Source organism: Phalacrocorax aristotelis, chromosome 3 (assembly GCF_949628215.1).
Source record: "Phalacrocorax aristotelis chromosome 3, bGulAri2.1, whole genome shotgun sequence".
NCBI classification, from domain to species: Eukaryota; Metazoa; Chordata; class Aves; order Suliformes; family Phalacrocoracidae; genus Phalacrocorax; species Phalacrocorax aristotelis.
In genome coordinates, this window is record NC_134278.1 from 4,433,457 (window position 1) to 4,450,507 (window position 17,051).

Sequence of the window (17,051 nt, forward strand, 5' to 3'; positions counted from 1 at the left end):
CATCTGCAAAGCATTCATTACAAAAAAACCTCTGGCTCTGAACTAACATCCTTGTAAGGCTCTATATCTAAAAATGTTCATTGCAAACCTAAAATGTCCTTTCAGGGTCCTTGGGGTGTTGCAGAGTTTTTGGGGGTGTTGAGCTGAAGTACTGGGTTGTGCCACCTGTAAGAAGGAATTCAGAGGGGCTGGATATTTGGTGAGCATCAAATATCATTTCGTCACCATCCTTTCCTAACTGAGCAGCTCCTGAGAAGTGGTGGAGACCTACCACATACCGGACAGTGCAGGTGGGAAGAGTGACACACCTGACTTACCAGAACAATGGCCGTTTTTTATTTAAACCAAATTATCATGCAGTCATCTTAGTCTGGTTGAGACCTAGGAAATTGAAGTTTGTTTGCTCAGGATTGGTATTAAAGCTACCACGGTAATTTTTAACTCTGCTATCAGCAATGAAACCTCCATCACCCCAGCCCAGAAGTAGCTGCAGTGTCCTGGCAGAGTACTTTTGGTGTGTTTCTAGCATCAGATTCTAGATCTTTTACCAAGCCAAGAGTTTCTGAATACTCACTCTGCAAACCTCTTTTACATGTATGTTACTACCGCAGCTTTCCTTCATTCTGTTGTTTTAAGTCTGTCCTTGGTCTGTGGAGGAATGTAGCCTTTTACCGATTAGTCTTTGTTTGCTAGTCAGCCTTGTTAGTTATGCTACCAGAAACATGCTTAGCTAAGGAGAAAACCAAGCCAAAATAAATATAAATTGCTAGTTGGCAACGGCAGGAGGCCAGCAAAGGGAGTGCTCAGGCAAATAGCAGATCAAATAGTACCTATTTATTCATATTTTCCTTTCCAAATGTGGTAAGGGTATCTCTACAGCCCTAAAGCCTGGGCTGCAGCGTACAGGAGCTATTACCTACTGTTGGCTGTATCTGAACAGCTCAGCTGTGTCACGGGGCCTGTAGTCTCAGTAATGAGATGATGACAGCTTGTCTTTTGACTCAGATGGGAGCAAGAATAGGAGGAAGTAGCGAGGTTTGTCCCTGCTTCGGTTTTTCTGCTCTGAGTGGGGAAAATCGAGGAAGTCCTAAGTGTCCTGAATGAACAAATTCGTTCAGGGAGAGCAGGACAAAACCAGCAGCGCTTTTGGATCTGGGATTTGCTGCAGCTTAATGAACCTGGCGGGCATTTGGAATCATTTTATCCCTCTTCCCAAAACTGGCCTGGGTGAGCTGAGGTGGATGGGTGGGGAGTTCAGATAAATGGTTTCAATTTTGGTCCCTTTCTAGCTGACAGCATCCTGTTAAGATTTATGACCTGGTGCAGCATATGCATGCTTCACTGTAGAGGTTTAAATCATGTCATGTGAACTGGCCTTACCTTTCCAGTGGAAATAATGGTCCCCAGGTTCAGCACCAAGCAGTGAAATGCATTAATAGCACCACGTGCCTTAGGATAATGGTGCTATTAGCAGGCAGCACAACTCTGTGTACAAGTAATGGGACTGCGTCTCTTTATAATAACATCTGGCACTTCTATTGCACTCTCATGCAAGGATCTCTTCATAAAGCACTTCATAAGAAATGGGCCTGATCCCTAGCTGTTCTCAGCTTAGCTACTCTGCTCAGTGTTTTGTTTTCTGCTTACTCTTCTGCCAGCCAAACGATGCCCAGGCAGCCTGACAACTCATCAGTGTCTTAGCACAGCTGGGCTTTGTGGGAGGGTTGGGCAGAGATGACTAGATGATGATGGAGCAGGATTAGCTCCAGGATGGCAAAGGAAGTGCAAAGAGGCATGGCAGAAAGGCTGACAGAGGCTTGTATTGCCAAGAGCGTGGAATGAATGGGCATTGGCAAGAAGAGAGAACAACTTTGGTTCACAGCAGAAGATAAATAAATTTTTAAAAAGTGCAAGGTTGGTTCTGGGAACTTGAGTCTAAGGGGTACAAGCTTTAGTGTGAAGCAAATTTTTCTTCAGTCTTTTTAAAAGACATAATAGGACCTGTCCATAATTCTCAAAATAATAAGGAAGAGATTAATGTGATTAGCTGGGATTTAGTAGGTTGGAAATGAGGCAAACATAGACTGTGAATGTGATAAGTTTTTCAGCGATCTCCAGGTGGGGCAGTGCTGGGCAGAAGGCTCCAGAGATGCCTGAGGAGGAGTGTGGTGGGTGTATGAGAGAAGCCAGATGACATGATATCCCCAGTAGCAGCGAACTGAACTCCAGTGAGACGGTGATCTCTTCCAGGTCTGAGTTTCTATGATGTTTTTAGCAGGCCTGTTACCAATAGCTCACAGACGACCTGGCAACCTTGGAGAGAAACCGTGCACAAGGATTCTGATGTACAGCGAGTGGCAGGGGCATGTCCATCAGCTTGATCTGCCTTCTATCTCCAGCAGGAGCCTTGTACTGGAAATGGTCCATTTGTCACTTGCCTGGCTCTGCAGAACAGTATCCAGACAGTGAATTCACTCTGGATCTGTGTGTCAGCTTTACTAAAAATTGCGTGAAATGGCTACTGTAACTCATCCAGGAATCAGACCTTAGCCATGCTTGTTGGGTTTTGAATAGCAACGTGTCGCCAGACCCATTCCTCCATTTTTCTGGTCACATCAAAGGTATATTCTGATGCTGTTTCCCCGCTGTGTTTGAATTGCAAGTGCATATGTACACCAAGGAGACCAAAATTTTCTGAAGAGTTTAGTGAACACCACAAATGTTCTTCCTCAGTGAGTTAATGAGGTGGTTGTCATTTGAACTGCTTTTATCGTCTTAGATATACAGAAACTCCAAGTACTAGAGGATCATTGTACCTAGATACAAACTCTTCGTAGCTTCATTTTTTCCCCCCATTTCTTTAATTCCCTTTCTCCCCTGGTAAATGCATATAAAGATCTATTTTAATAAAAATTAAGAGCTTAGCTCTAGATACCTTATTTTTTGGATGATCTGCATGAGGTAGCTAAGCTTAATTCTGCAGGAAATAGAGCTCTTCCACCTCTGATTTCAACATAACTGCTTGAAAATTGGGATGTAGCTATCACTGAAAATTAGAAGGCTATTTTTTGAAAATGCTGGCTGTCCTATTCATGTTACACGTGTTACCTCCTTGAGTCAGTCATCTGAATTTATGGTCCAGGTTGAACCCCCCTGACGCTCAGCCAGGGAAAACAGCTGTATTTCTGGGAGGTGATGTCCTTAAGTGATCAATCACTTAAGTTTTGTCCTTTCAAATCTGGTCTCCGAGACGTTGTTTGCGTGGTTGCAGTCCGAGCTGGTCTCAGCTTTGAATCTAAAGGACCCCTGATATTTCTGGGAGATTCAGGTTGCTGGCTGGAGATCTGTGAGTTGCATGAATTCATGAAATTGGAGTTCACCAACTTGGCCTTTTCCTGGCGTCTGCTCTGTGCCCCACCATCCCCAAGAGAATAGCTTTTATGGATTTCATAAGAAACTGACTTAGGCCCTTGCCTCACTTTGTGTTTGAAGTATTTGCCCCTGTATGACTTAATTAGGTCATGCAAAGTAAGCAGCAAGCCTCTGCTGCACTGTTGCATTCGGCACCATTAGTGTTTGCAACTCGCTCCATTATTATCCAAGGAAGAGTCACAGAATTATTTTTATATCAGTATATAATGCAATTTAGCCTACTGAAAGGAGAGGGGGAAGAAAAGAGAAAAAAAATATCCAGCACTGATTGTATATCCCACAGGACTTAATTAGTTCACAGTTTCATGATACACTGGATAATGGGAAGATATGAATTAAATAATAAAAGGGAGAAGAAAGTTCCAGTGCTCGTTCAGTACCTGTCCACTTCCACCTTGGCTGCATAATGAGACATCAGCTACTGTGACACTGATAAGACATGCAAAACACACTGATAACACACGTAAAGGATGCTCATGGGAAAGTTTGACCAGACTTGGATGTCTCCAAACCCATTATGCTTAGTGAGCCTTCAAATTATTATTCCGGATCACTGGACCAGACCTAATCATCATGCAAGCATGCTGTTTGAGCAGTGCTTCCCTGCTTTTACTCCCCCCCCTCCTCTGGCCCAGATGGGTGATATAATGTTCATCAGAGGGCAGATGCCACGTGTATTAAGTCAGTTGTAGGGAAGCTGAACTGGTATACTAGTGAATTCTCTACTACCCAACCCTAGAGGGGTCTCTATTAAGAAATAGAAGGCTAATAAAAAATAACTTGCTAGATAAAAATGCCATCCTGGATTATTATGGCTCTGCCTGGGTATGCTGTGCTGCCTTTAGTTTGTTTTTAAATAGGGCATTAAGGGAAGGTCTTGAGATTTAAGAAGTAGCATAGAGTATTGAGGATCTGTGAATTCTTAGCTTGGTGACTGATACCAGGATAATGGCTTTGTTCACTTCTCAGCAAAAAATAAAAATAAAAAAGAAAGAAAGTAAGGAAAAAACTCCATGAAGGCTGTGTCTTAGATATGCACAGTCACCTAAGAGACCTTTGCTGTTCAGCTTCCACTTAATGTAATCAGCGCTAGCTCTCCAAATCCCTTGGAATCCTCTGCAGATCTTAGAATCACTCCTTTCCTTCTTTTTTGCCCTTATTTTTCTCGTTTACTGTCTCTCCGGCTGTCACAGTATTTGGAGGAGAGGAAGGAGATGAGATAATTTCGCCTGTTGGAGATATTTGGTACTTTATATAGGTGGCAAATCCTAGGCAGCTTTGTGGGGAGCATAACAGGCTCTCTGGAAGCACAGAGCACTCTGGACAAAGGGCTGTTACTTTGTTTTTCACAGCCAAACCGATGTCGAATCTCTCGACCACGCTGTCCGTCTGCGAGGGTTACAAGAGATGGGAGATGAGTCTCCCTTGCAGGGCCAGCAGGGTCTTTGTGCTCTGCGTGGTAGAGGTGCGATGCTCTTGGTTTAGTGCCATCCTCATGTTGTGTGGATGTTTGATGGGTGCGTTTTTGAGGATGAAGTGCTCATAGTTGGTTGCCCCTGCTTGTAGACATGGCTGGGCTTCCACTTTATGGTCAGATATTTCTATAAGTATTCTCTGTTAAAAAAAAATATTAAAAAAATCCAGTAACCTCAGTAAAGCACCAGTGCCTAAGGGTGAACGAAGGTATTATCTTTCAAGCTTTTTTTCCCTTTGCCTTCTGAGATAGGTACAGTCCTGACATACACTCATTCCTACGGTCTGTCCCTTTGGCATCCTTTGGCATCCTTTGGCTACCCACCTCCACCTGCCCTCCTTCTCCTATACTGTCCTTTTTTTTTTTGAAGCAGCAAAAGGTGTCAGAAAGGGCAAACAATCCTCCCTCTGCCTTCTCCAGTGCTCCCCTTTCCTGCAGTGCCCATGAGGAAAACCACTACAGCAATTTGGGGCTGGTTAAGCAGGGTGTGGATGAAACGTGCTGCCTGGGGGGATGGACATGGTCTGGTCTGAGCTCTGTGTTCCAGTAGAGATGGGGCCACCAGGGTTCCTCCCCCTTGGGGAAGGGAAGCAGGGCCACCTGCCCTGTGTCACCGTACTGGGGAGATGGATGCTAAAGGGTGCTTCAGAGCAGCGTTTCCTCCTCACCCTCCTTACCTAGGTGCAGAAAATTTTACAGGGGAAGCGACAGGGAGGATTCCAGCCTGATGTGTAGCTTGTTTGTAGGGATTAATAAAACAGCTCCCCTCCTCTCAACTTGAGGGAGAATTATATTAAAACATGATATTTCAGTTCTCTGTACCCCTTTAGATACTGTAAAACCCCACATCCCTTTATCTGGCCATTGTGATCACATCTGGCAGAGACCAGGGAACAGTTTGCTTTGACTATAGCTGATTAGGGAGCATCCTGACAGCACCTGACATTATGGTGTCTTGAGTTTTGAGTAGGGTTCCTGGGTGCTTTGGCAGTGCAAATAGCCAAAAATAACCACGTCACACAGGACGGGATGTCAGGAGTAGGACTAGATATACTTTTCTAATTTGTTGTGTGTGTATTTTTCATAAATATGCACTTTTAACAGCCCGGCAGGACCATCCTTGCGTATCCATGTTCCCTTTTTCTTAACCTGCTAGCTTGGCCACAGTATTATTTTCAGAAGGGAGTAGGGAACGCAACAAAACCAACTAAGATTTGCAAGCCTCACAGAAAGGAAGTGGAGGAGTCCAGAATAATCTAATAAAAATAAAAGCACAAAGACAGTCTTGGGGTGTGGATGCTATCAGGGCAGAGAGAGGTACCATCTGCAAGGTTGTTAAGATGTAGAGAACCAAGATGGCCTCCACAGTAACCACAGGCAATGTGAAGAGATAAATGGTTGACCCGAGCCCGTGTCAGGCTAGGATTGATGCCACTATCAGCCCTAGTGCCTTTGCAATGGTTTTTTAAAAAATCTCTGATAGAGTGTGTTATCTAGTTACTGGCACGAGGGCAATGGCCTGGAGGCAGCGAGGAGGAGGGGGAAGGAAGAAGGAGAGTTGGAGAGAGAGAAAGAAAAAAAGGTCATTCCAGGAGGACAATCTCCGTTGGACTAAATGAGAAAATAAGGGCCTTGCTCTGAAAGGGGGAGGTAAATAAATAAATAATAATAAAGAAACGTGGCTGCTAGGTGTCTGTGAAAAGGATAAGCAAAATTATTTTTCTTTCTTCCTGTTTTTCATTTTTCTTTCATTCTTTCTTTCTTTCTTTCTTTCTTTCTTCTTCTTCTTTTTTTTTTTTTTTTTTTTTTTTAATGGGATCAGCCTTGGGCTGCTTTGGGAAATTTAGGAGATGTGCTTTTGGTATGTTTTTTTTTTTCCTTTTCCTTTAACTTTTTGCTTCCTGATTTGAGGTTTAACTCTTTCCTCTCCTGCTGTCAGATCAAAAATCAAGGGCTGAAGTGTAGCTTTCTTTTTTTTCCCCCATTTTGAAGGGTTTCTTGTTTTTATTCAATCCCACCATCTTTGCAGTGTCTCTGAGGAGATAACTTGCTAAATTGCACGTGCCTTTTAAGGGAGCCTTCCTCTCCCCATCACTCGCACTGCTGCACTGGAAGTCTGTTGGAGGTTACCCTCGGGATGGGATGCCATTACCCCTACGATGGGATGCCAGTCCCGTGTAACCACAACACATCAAAGTCTTTCCACTCCCTTTTAAACACACCCATGTGAAATCGGACCTGAGTGTGGCTCAGTTTGACGAGAACCGTTTCCCTTCTCCCCCCTCCATTTATCCCTGCTCCCCACCCTTAAGAGAAACACAGATTCAGAATGAAAAGTGTCATTTCAGAGGCGCTCCTCCAGGGAACAGAAAGCAAATCTTTCCCTTCCCTCACAAAGGGAAGGCTCGAATTAAGGTCAGGAGGGTGCGGGGAAGCCTTCCTGGGGGACTGCAGGCACATTTTCTCTCTTCTTGCTCCCAGGCTTTTGCGCAGAGTCTTGCTGCCACTTTCCTTTTTAATTATGACAGAGACTCTAATTGACTCATTTGGCTTTTAAGGAGTTTTAGATGTGGAAGGGTTGCCTGTGGTTGAAAGCGTGGCTCTGGTTCTCTGTCTATGGGACTCACCCTTGATTTGGGGAAAGGAGCTAGGGGTGCTTGATGCTGGGTCAGTGCTGGGGTACATGGCATTGGGCTCTGGGTGAAGTCAGAGGGAAGCCTTCCCCATCTCCCCATCTTGAACTGAGTTGGAAAAGAGCTGAACTCCTTGGAGACACATAGCCCAGACTTCTTGTTCTTCTTCATTGGAGCATGGCTTAACATATGTGAGGATTTTGCCTCTCCTCAGCTGTGATGTGGGCTGAAGATGCTTGCAGGAACTTGTGTCACTAACATAGGACTCTGCGTCACCATCTGACTTTGTGTCCTCTCCCCAGTCCCAAACAGAGCAATACTGTGGACTTGATGCTCCACACAGAAAGTTTCTGTGTAGCAGTTTCTGTGTAGCAGAGGCACGGACTGACATACAACCATTTCCCAAATGTTTCTGCGGCTTGGTTCAGCACTGAACAAGGGTCAGTCATGTGGTCAACTCTTCTGAAAGCTGGAAGAGTTTAGTAGTGTGGACATGGCCAGAGTAGGACCATTGGAGGGGCCCTAAATGTGTTTGGATCATGGATGGAGGTGCTGTCTCCATACTGTTCAAGCAACACCAAAAGCCTGGGGCCAGGCCTGAGAGCTGGGTTTGACCATGGCGTTGGAGACAGCCCCTGCTCTGAAGCACTGAAATGCCAGATCTCGGGGGTAGAGCATGTTTCCCTTTAGACTTAAGCAATAATCAGAGCTTTTATTTTATTTTACTTTATTTTTATGTTTTCTTGGGTTTTATTTTAGGGATCTAAATCCATACTAAGGCCCTGATTGACATGTGAATGCCTAGTTCCGAACAAATTTTAAACCTTCTCCTCGATGACCTTCTTCCCTCATCCACATCAAAACTGATTGGATTTAATCTTGCAAAACACTGAGCCTACACATGAGTGTTGGTACGAGTCAGGTGCCGTCGTGGCTCCATGTTCCTGCAAGTCACTCCTAAATCCTGACGGTTTATTCACAGACATTTCTACAGGAGAAAAGACTTGCTGCATTTATACAAATCCACTGACATCTCAGGAACAGTTATTCATTTGGATAAGCACTGGCAGGATATGGGCCAGTGGCTCAGGTGGGCTGGTTATCGTTAGCCATGGATTGCAGGGGAGCTGGATCTCTTTCTGTCTCTACAATGTTTCTGCTAGGTTGTAAGCTGTAACTGAACCCAGTGTAATGCCTCTGTCATTTGTGGCATTTGGTGTGAAGTGGGTGCTGGATTTACACCACTTCTATAGGGATGTAGCTCTGAAGTGCCGAGTTTGCTACCTGGCCTGGCCTCAAGCCATGCGTGCAGGACCAGGCTTCCCGTCCTGTCCACAAGAAGTGAGAAGAAGCCTTGGATAGAGTGTATGGGTGGGGGACACAGCTGGGGTTTCTTCTTGTAGCAAAAAAGTGGGTAAATCTGAGGATAACAGAAACACGGGAAGTTTGGTCTTATAGTAATAATCGTCTTATATCATGATTTCTTCTGTGTACAAGCTTTAGAGTAAGGAGTAGAGTAAGGATGAGCAGTGTTTGTTGTCTTGGTTTTTTTTAAAAGTTCGGTTTTTTTCAGGTTTTGTAACTGTTGGTGCTATCACTAGGGTTTTCATAGCCTAAACAATGTGAGCTAGGTGTGCAGTTAGAGGACAAATGAATTGCTCTATGATTTCAGTTCAGAAAATGTTTATTAAAAAAAAATTTAAAATAATTTCTCCAGCAGGAGGAAAACCCATCATGTTCAAGTGCTCTGCCACAATTACTCTACTAGAAGTTGGATCTGTCTTTAAGGAAAGGGTTAATTTTATGTGATTGCCCGTAAAAAGAAACTGTTTTCATGATGAGTCTGTAACAGCCGGATGATAGACTGACTTAACAACTGCTTGCTAAATGCTGGGTACCTCTGCCTGATTGGCAGCTCCGTAAGTGGAAGCCCCTCGTGTCCAATCTGTCCCTGTGAATAGCTGCAGAGCAAAGGACTTCATTAAGGGATCGTAAGGCTACCTCATAAAAACTAGCAAATAATTACGACAGCGATGGGAAGGAGCAGAGGGGACTGGGCGCCCTGTGGTCCCCGTGAAGAAAAACAGACATCCCAGGGCAGGGAAGCATCAGGTGAAGTGGATGTTATAAACACTTTCCCGTGAATGCTGCATCTTCTCAATAAAGCAGCAGTTTAGCCCGTCTACGGCTTTAACAAAATATTCCCAGTTAACTTCATGGGTGGTGCAGGGCTGGGAGCTGTTAGCCCATATTTAGTTAAATTTCAAATGTCAGAGCTCATTAGTGGTGATTTTAGCCAAAGACAGTTTGTGAGGAGCTCGGTAAATTTGACTTCCTCAAATAAAATTGAGGAACGAGATTGCTGTTTTGCTTATTGATTTATTTTCCTGCTTTCACACATCTTTGGGTCTCTGATTCTGATCAAGGGTCAGGTTCAGCTTCACCCAGTTAGGGATTACGGTTCTGCCTCTTTCACACACACACTCCCTCACTTTTTCACTCTCTAATTCTCATATATTTGCCTTTTTTCCTCCTGCCTTAACCTGTGATTGGTGAGTGGAAGATGCAGTTTTTGCTTCAGTGTTGAGGAGAGCTTTTCCCTGAGCTCGCCAGCAAGCCCACTTGGGCATGGCAGGGTGACACGGCTTTAGGCGTTCGGACTGAACTCTACAAAACTGGGTACAGAGGTATGAAACTATTCTGTATTGATTGTAGAGATGACTCAGCCAAGGTCTGCCTATATGTTCCTGTTCCTGGGACTTAGCTCCTCGTTTTTTTGAATGCCTCTTTGCCAAATCAACTGGTTCAGAAGAGTCGCTGGGCAGTCGGTGTTGTTCTGCAGTGCCTTTTTGGGGGCCCTACTAGGGTCAGCACAGGGGTGAGTCGGGGTTAGAACCACTGGAGGTAAAAACGTGGGTCCAAAGCTGAGGTGGCCCAGGCAGTGCTGCAGAAATTGAGATTTCCCATGCAGGAAGGACTGCAGTTGCTGGTCACTCGCATGGCCCCAGGCCAGTGTTGATCTTCAGCTCTGGGAGAGGTGGTTGCTGGATTGCCAGGTTCCTGAGGGACTTGAAGGCAGGTACCATGGGGTAACAGTTTTGGATAAGTATCTCCAGGTGGTGATAGCTGGCAGTGTATAGGTTGTTTTGGGTTTGGACCGAGGTATTTCCATCACCAGTATATACGTCCTCGTTTGGGTATATACCCTTGTACAGTCCTCATCTCTCCCTGAAAACAAATCTACCTTTGGAAAATATTACTAGATACCCATCTGCATCCTTAAGTACTTGAATATGTTCAGATACTGGGGTAAGGATGTGCCAGCAAGGGCCCTTGGGAAGGGGACCCTGGATTTTATGTCCTGCCAAACGATTCACAGGCAGACAAATGTGTGTGTGGGAGGGCAGATAGTGAAAGCCATGGAGTGTACGTTATTTCAAGGGATCTGCATTCCCAACAAAGATGAGCTGTTACAGCCCTGCAAGACAGAGAGATGGCTTTATAGCTCAAACAGCAGCAGTTTGTGCTTTCAACTCAAAGGCCTCTCAGTTCAGAAGGCTGTGTGTTGGTCGAGCGATTCTCTCTCACGCTAGCCTCTCATCTTGTTGCCTGATTAAAATGAAGCTTGGGCTAGAATCTCTTGAAATGACAAGAGTGGTTACTGTCCCATAACGTGTGTGATGCTGCTCTTCCGCAGAGGCGTAGTCGTTCATGGCGTAGCGGTTCAGTACAAAGTGCACTAAATTAACTTCAGCTGCCTTCTGGCTTCTGTTGCGGCGCTGTCTGCACCCCTGCTGAAACTGCCTGTCGTGTGCCACTGTGAGCTCAAACTACTAAAAAAAAAGAATTAAATAGATGGAAGCACTGTTCCTTTGAGAATCAGTCCTAATTTTAGCTATATAAAATAAATGTATTAAAGTATACACGTCTGCTGTAGACATGTCCTCATTTGGAAGGCGTCTTTTGTCAAGAACGTCCTCTCATGTTTGTGCAGCTCCTTGCACAGTAGGATCTGAGGGTTTATCTGGATTTATTGCAAATTACGTAGACACCCTCAACTGCAGGGAAATAGCATGGGTGTTCCCAGTCTTCTAAATGCCACTTAATGCTCAGATTCCCATTAGGACTTGGCAAATTCAGCTCAAAGTGACAGTGCAAAGGTAGCTTTTAAAAGGCATGACTTCTTCCCAGCCATCATAACCCTCCGCTACCCTATTGCTTATGTGACCTTTTCTGCAGGAGTCCCATCTTCACCTTTTTACCTTTCTGGGAGATAAGTGTTTTTGATGATGACAATAAAGATACCGCAAAGCACTTTTATTCTTGGTTGCCCCATCTGGGCTGTGCGTTTGATCCGAACGGCCAGCGTTCCAGTCAGATTGCACTATCAGATGGAGCTGGCTCTATTTCCTGCATTATTCTTCCTGGCTGTACCGCATTATGCAATTATGTTTGCATTTAAACCTGAGCACTTACCTGTAATGATGCTGTAGTTCAGTACATGATACATTACGGCAGTAGATAATGCATACAGATAGGCTAAGAAAGCATGTTGTTGATGTGCTAAAACTAAACAGGACATTGCATTTGAAAGTGGACTCTGAAAGCTCGCAGATTAGGCTGAGTCGTTTAAAAAGCTTGCATTACTGAAATAAGTCAGTGCAGGGTGAAACCCTCTCCCTGCTGGGCAGGTACAGGATTGAAAGGGCGGTGCAGGCTTCCCCGGTGCTGCCCTTCAGTCTCCATCGCAGAAGTCTGCCACCGGCACTGCCGGTTGCTGCCACCCACTTGTGCAGGAGCAGGATGGTCTCACCGCCTGCTGGGAGCCCCAAATCCAGCGCTCCTACAGCGCAACGTAAGTGCGGGACAATGATGCAGCTTAGAGAACAGCCTGAGTCCCCGCTGCTGGCCCAGCCCCTTACACCTGCGTTACACCTGCTCTTATCCCCGCAGTGCAGGCGCAGCCTCAGGGAACAGAATCTGACCAGCTGGTTTGCATTACTGTGCTGTTACGAACACACCCTACTACACAGTTTTAGTGGGTAGCTGGGTTGTTTTAGGTGGCGCTCAGTAGATAGACAGCAGACCCTGGCTCCCAGTGTTGGGGGTGACGGTTATTACTAAAGGGTACCAAGGTAGTTAATCTCCAACCTCCTTTAGGACTTCACTTCTGACAGGTAAAGTGAAGACTTTAGTAACTTCCCTACCACTACGCAGGGTACTGCACTGGAGCAAGGGTGCAGATTTCAGAGGGTATTAACTTTCAACGCTGCTGGTCTGTTCCAGATCCTAGCCTGTGGGGGGAGAAAAGCTGTACAACCTCAAGAAATTTATTTGTGCCCATTCAAGTCCTCCCTCTCACATGTGGATCTTACTTTAAAAATGCACTTTAAATAGGTGAAAATGATCAGGGAAAAATGTTTTGATGGAGCTGTGATTCAGCAGAAACCAGACCTCGCGCAGTCAGGTGTGAATTTTCCTGGTGGGGTAATGAAGCAACGTCCTCCTGCTACACAAGGTATCAGCAAGCACGCCAGCTTTCCCTTCAACAGGGATGGTAACCTATAGATTTCCTGGCATGTCACTCCTTCCATCATGTTCTGTGGGTCTGTGGATGGAAGGAGCTATGGCTGGGTGAGTATCATCCTATTTGTTTGAGAGACAATATGTGATCGATAAGACAACAGTAGCACTTACAAAGCCTCTTACCTTTCAGTTGGGTGCTACTTCAAATGTTCTCAGTGGTGACAGAATTTTCAGTGGAGCAATACTGTGATGATAATCAAGTACTGTTCAAGATATGACTGAACCTCTTCATGAAATAGTGACAGAAAAAAAATGTAGAAGAAGAATAGAAGAAACGTGGCCAGTTACAGACACTTCAATGGCTCTGCTGCTTTGGCTGAGGAGGTGTGGATGCATAGATGGCAGTATCAGGGTTTGCCCTTGGATTGTGTGGTTTTGCTGCCTGTATGCTTTATTTTATGCATAAGATATATCAAGTTGTAGCCTACATGCAGCATTTCCTAATCATTACAGACCCCCTGTATTCACAGTGTACCCACAGGAGCTGTGTGAAAGTCAGGGGATGGATCCCACACCAGTGCTCTGACCTCCAGCCTGCCCTCGCAGCTGATTTAGGACTCTCACAAGGGGTTTTTTTTCTTGCCTGATGCAAACCCTCCATCATCATCAGACCTCAGCCGACACTGTTGCGGTGGGCCAGCCTCAGTCCTCCCACCCTACTTACTGTAGCGCACATTTGGAAGTCCTTCTTGCTGACACGTGGCCACATAATTTGATTTCTTTTCCTGCAAGTGGTTGGAAAATTGTTAAGCTAATCTTTGTATTTGCAGTATTTGCTTTCAGATTAGCTAAAGTAAGTCAAGATCATTCAGTGGTGAGACAATATTTGCACAGTGCGTACTGCAAAGTCCAGCGCAGCCAGCAGGCTTGGTTATTCCGCTTGTGTAAACAACTTGATGTTGCAATTTTCTTATTACCATTAAATTGCCGTTTTTAATTTGTCTCAGAAGCCTTCACCCTTTGAGAAATCACTGGTTTAGAGAGATGTGTAAATTATGTGTGCCCTTTAACTGTGCTCTGGAAAGGGAAAACCACTCGTGTTGTATCTAAACTGGAAGATTGCACTGAATTCCCTGGTGTGTTTACATGCACAAGGTTTTCGTGCAAGTCGGTCTTGAGATTAAAATACTGCACTGGGATAGCTTCCACTGAAATAAACTCTTTCTGAATATCAGGCCATAAATGAAAACTAAGAAGATTCTTGTGAATTAGCAATGAGTTACTGTAGAGAAAAAATCCATTTTGCAGAGCAGGGCTCTTCATGCACTCCAAGACATTTCCTCTGCTTCCGGGGTGTTTTCCTTCATGTCTGAAGTTGAGATTTCTGATTCGAGGATCAACCTCCTACCACAGCCCTCAAAAGACCCCGAGATACCCAAGAACAACACTTTAGGACTCACAAGTGTGTGGTAAAAAGACCTGGACCTTCCCATGGGTCTAATGGTTTGTTTAATTATGGAGTGGCTTAATACTGCTGATATCCCCCTGTTACTTGCTATTTTGCCTTGTGTTCTGGTGAGCTTTGTTGCCTGTGTATAAGAAGTTGACTCGTGCTATATATGGGACATGCAGCCCCCGCCAACAGCAATGTCTTTTCAGCGCCCTCCCTCTGAAAGCACCATTAGATCTAACTAAATACTCCACGTCCTTAATTAAATACCTCTGGTGCAAAAAGCCTTACCTTCTGTGCTTGGAAATTGCAGTGATTACTCCCCTGCTGGAAAAGTCTTTTTTTGGTGGTTGTTTTTTGAGCGGTTTCATTGGTTTAGTTGTTTGGGATTTTTTTTTTTAACAGGAATTAAGCTGTTTCTCATGTCATTGTCCAGTTGCAAATTGGCCTGAGACTGACTTGTGCCATGGGCTCTGACCTCCAAAACTGCCCACTCATTTTTTTTCTGAACTAATCAGCCAGATGAACTATTTACAGTTGGCTTTTGGGTCTTCTCACTGCTTTTGCTGCTGCCCCTGTCTGAGTAATTAATGACAGCGTGGCTTGTTTATGGTCTTGGCTTACTAATGCTGTTGGCTGCAAATGCATTTTTACCTCTGGGACGTGCCAGTTTCCTGGTTCTAGTCCCACCTCACCAGCCCAGGTCAATTTTTTGTGTGTAAACAGATTTATCCTGTAATAGTTGGAGAGAGACTAGGGTCATTCATCAGTCCTATAGAGAACATGCCCAGCCAGATTCTTCCCTTCTTATGCTTGTACAACTCAGCAGAAGTCAGAATGATTCCTGCAGGACAGCTAAAATTAAAAAAAAAAAAAAAATAAAGAAGGAAAAGTAATCCTTTCTTTTTAATTCAGGGTACAGGCAGTCTCAATTAGAAATAAAGGTATTGGACAGTGCACCTTGTGTCCAGGCACGTGTCCAGCCCTGATTTTTTTTTTTTTGTATCAATGCTTATGGGACTCATTAATGAAGGAACTACTATGTGGCTCTCCTAGGTAGGATAACACCACCTACATTTTATAGACTGAGTAAAGGGTAAAAAGAAGTTACACTGCAACAGATGATGCAGATAGTCATAAAAATATCATCTTATGGCTTTGGAAAGGGTTTGTCGGATTATGTTCCAGGCCTATTCTTGGCAATCATGCCAAGTGTGCCAACTCATAAGGGAAAAACCAGTTTGGTCTCCAACTCCCTCTGGAAACCTCTTACAGACTCTCAATGCCTGGATACTCACAAGCATTCTGCTAATTTCCAGCCTTAGTTTATTCATAGCTAGTGTACTTCCAGTCTTCTTGGGATAATGTTGTCTTTTGGCATAAATGATTAATTTTTTCCCACTGTATAGTTCTCTAGATATCTTTCCCTCCTGTTTCTTAATGGGTGTAAGGCTACTTCCTTAGTGATTTGGGACTCGAGCACAGCCATTCCTGCCACTTTTTTGTATAATTTATTTCAGAAACTGGAAGAAAATGGTCCCATTATTTATCTACCTTTGTTGCCCAGTTTGGTTACCAGTGTCTGCTCAGTTGGGTTAAACATAGGTGGTCTCTGCCATGACATGATTTGGAAAGGAATTTCCTTTCATGCCTCTGGATCATTAGTAAAATTCTTCACTGTTTTTCCAAGGCAGTTTGTACCAATGCCTGAAAACTACCACCCTATTACTCATTGCTAAACTGGTGTCAGGGGCTGTCTCAACACTGGCACTCAGAGAAGGACCTCAGTGGTCAAATCATGTTATTTTCAGGATCATCATCACATAGAACTGAACTGGGTGAGATATTTCTCAAGATCTGAAGCAGATGAACTCCTAGGAGTCAAGAGGCTGTATTTTCTTTGAGGGGACACTGGGAGAAATTAGAGAAGTTGAAATACCTTCCCCATTTTGCCATGTTCTTCTTTCAAAGGACTTTCCAAATGGAACCAGATTAAATAGAAAGGATAGAGGTGAATGTGGTGCTTTTATTAAGAGGATGGAAGTAGACTGTCCATTGCAAACATCTGCAGAGGTTCTCTTTTCATTACTTTCTACTCCTTCACATCCAGCTTAGAAGGCTCCTTGGAAGTGCCTCAAACAATAGCAAAGTTGGAGTACTGTAATGAAGTGTGCGTGAATGAAAGTTGTTTAAGGGGCTGCTGATTACACTGTGAGATCCACTAGACTGCTTTGGCACTTTGATTTCCAAAGAAATTCAATCCAGGCTACTTCACTGTTTGAAGGCAGCTTCCCTGAAACTGCTGCATGGGCAAGAGAAACCCTGCAAAAACTGGTAACTCTTAATCTCTGTCTTGTTTGGTTTTCCTTAAAGGAAATTGGCCTTTTTGGAATGGGAGGGAAATTCCCTAGGGTAGAGAAAGATTCCCAGCGTGCTGGTTCGCAGCTCTTCCCTGCCGGTTGGTCTTTGTGTGCTGTGCTCCTGTAACGAGCACTAGATGGTACCCTCTGTACTGAGGCTGCGTGGAGAAGCCTTG

At 44.4% G+C, this 17,051-nt stretch overlaps 1 protein-coding gene across 8 annotated transcripts in view; it reads left to right on the forward strand.

Moving 5' to 3' along the window:
- The window catches only part of PKHD1 (PKHD1 ciliary IPT domain containing fibrocystin/polyductin), a 277,932-nt gene that overhangs the window by 64,002 nt on the left and 196,879 nt on the right, over positions 1–17,051 (forward strand). The gene's annotated exons all lie outside the window — the stretch shown is intronic.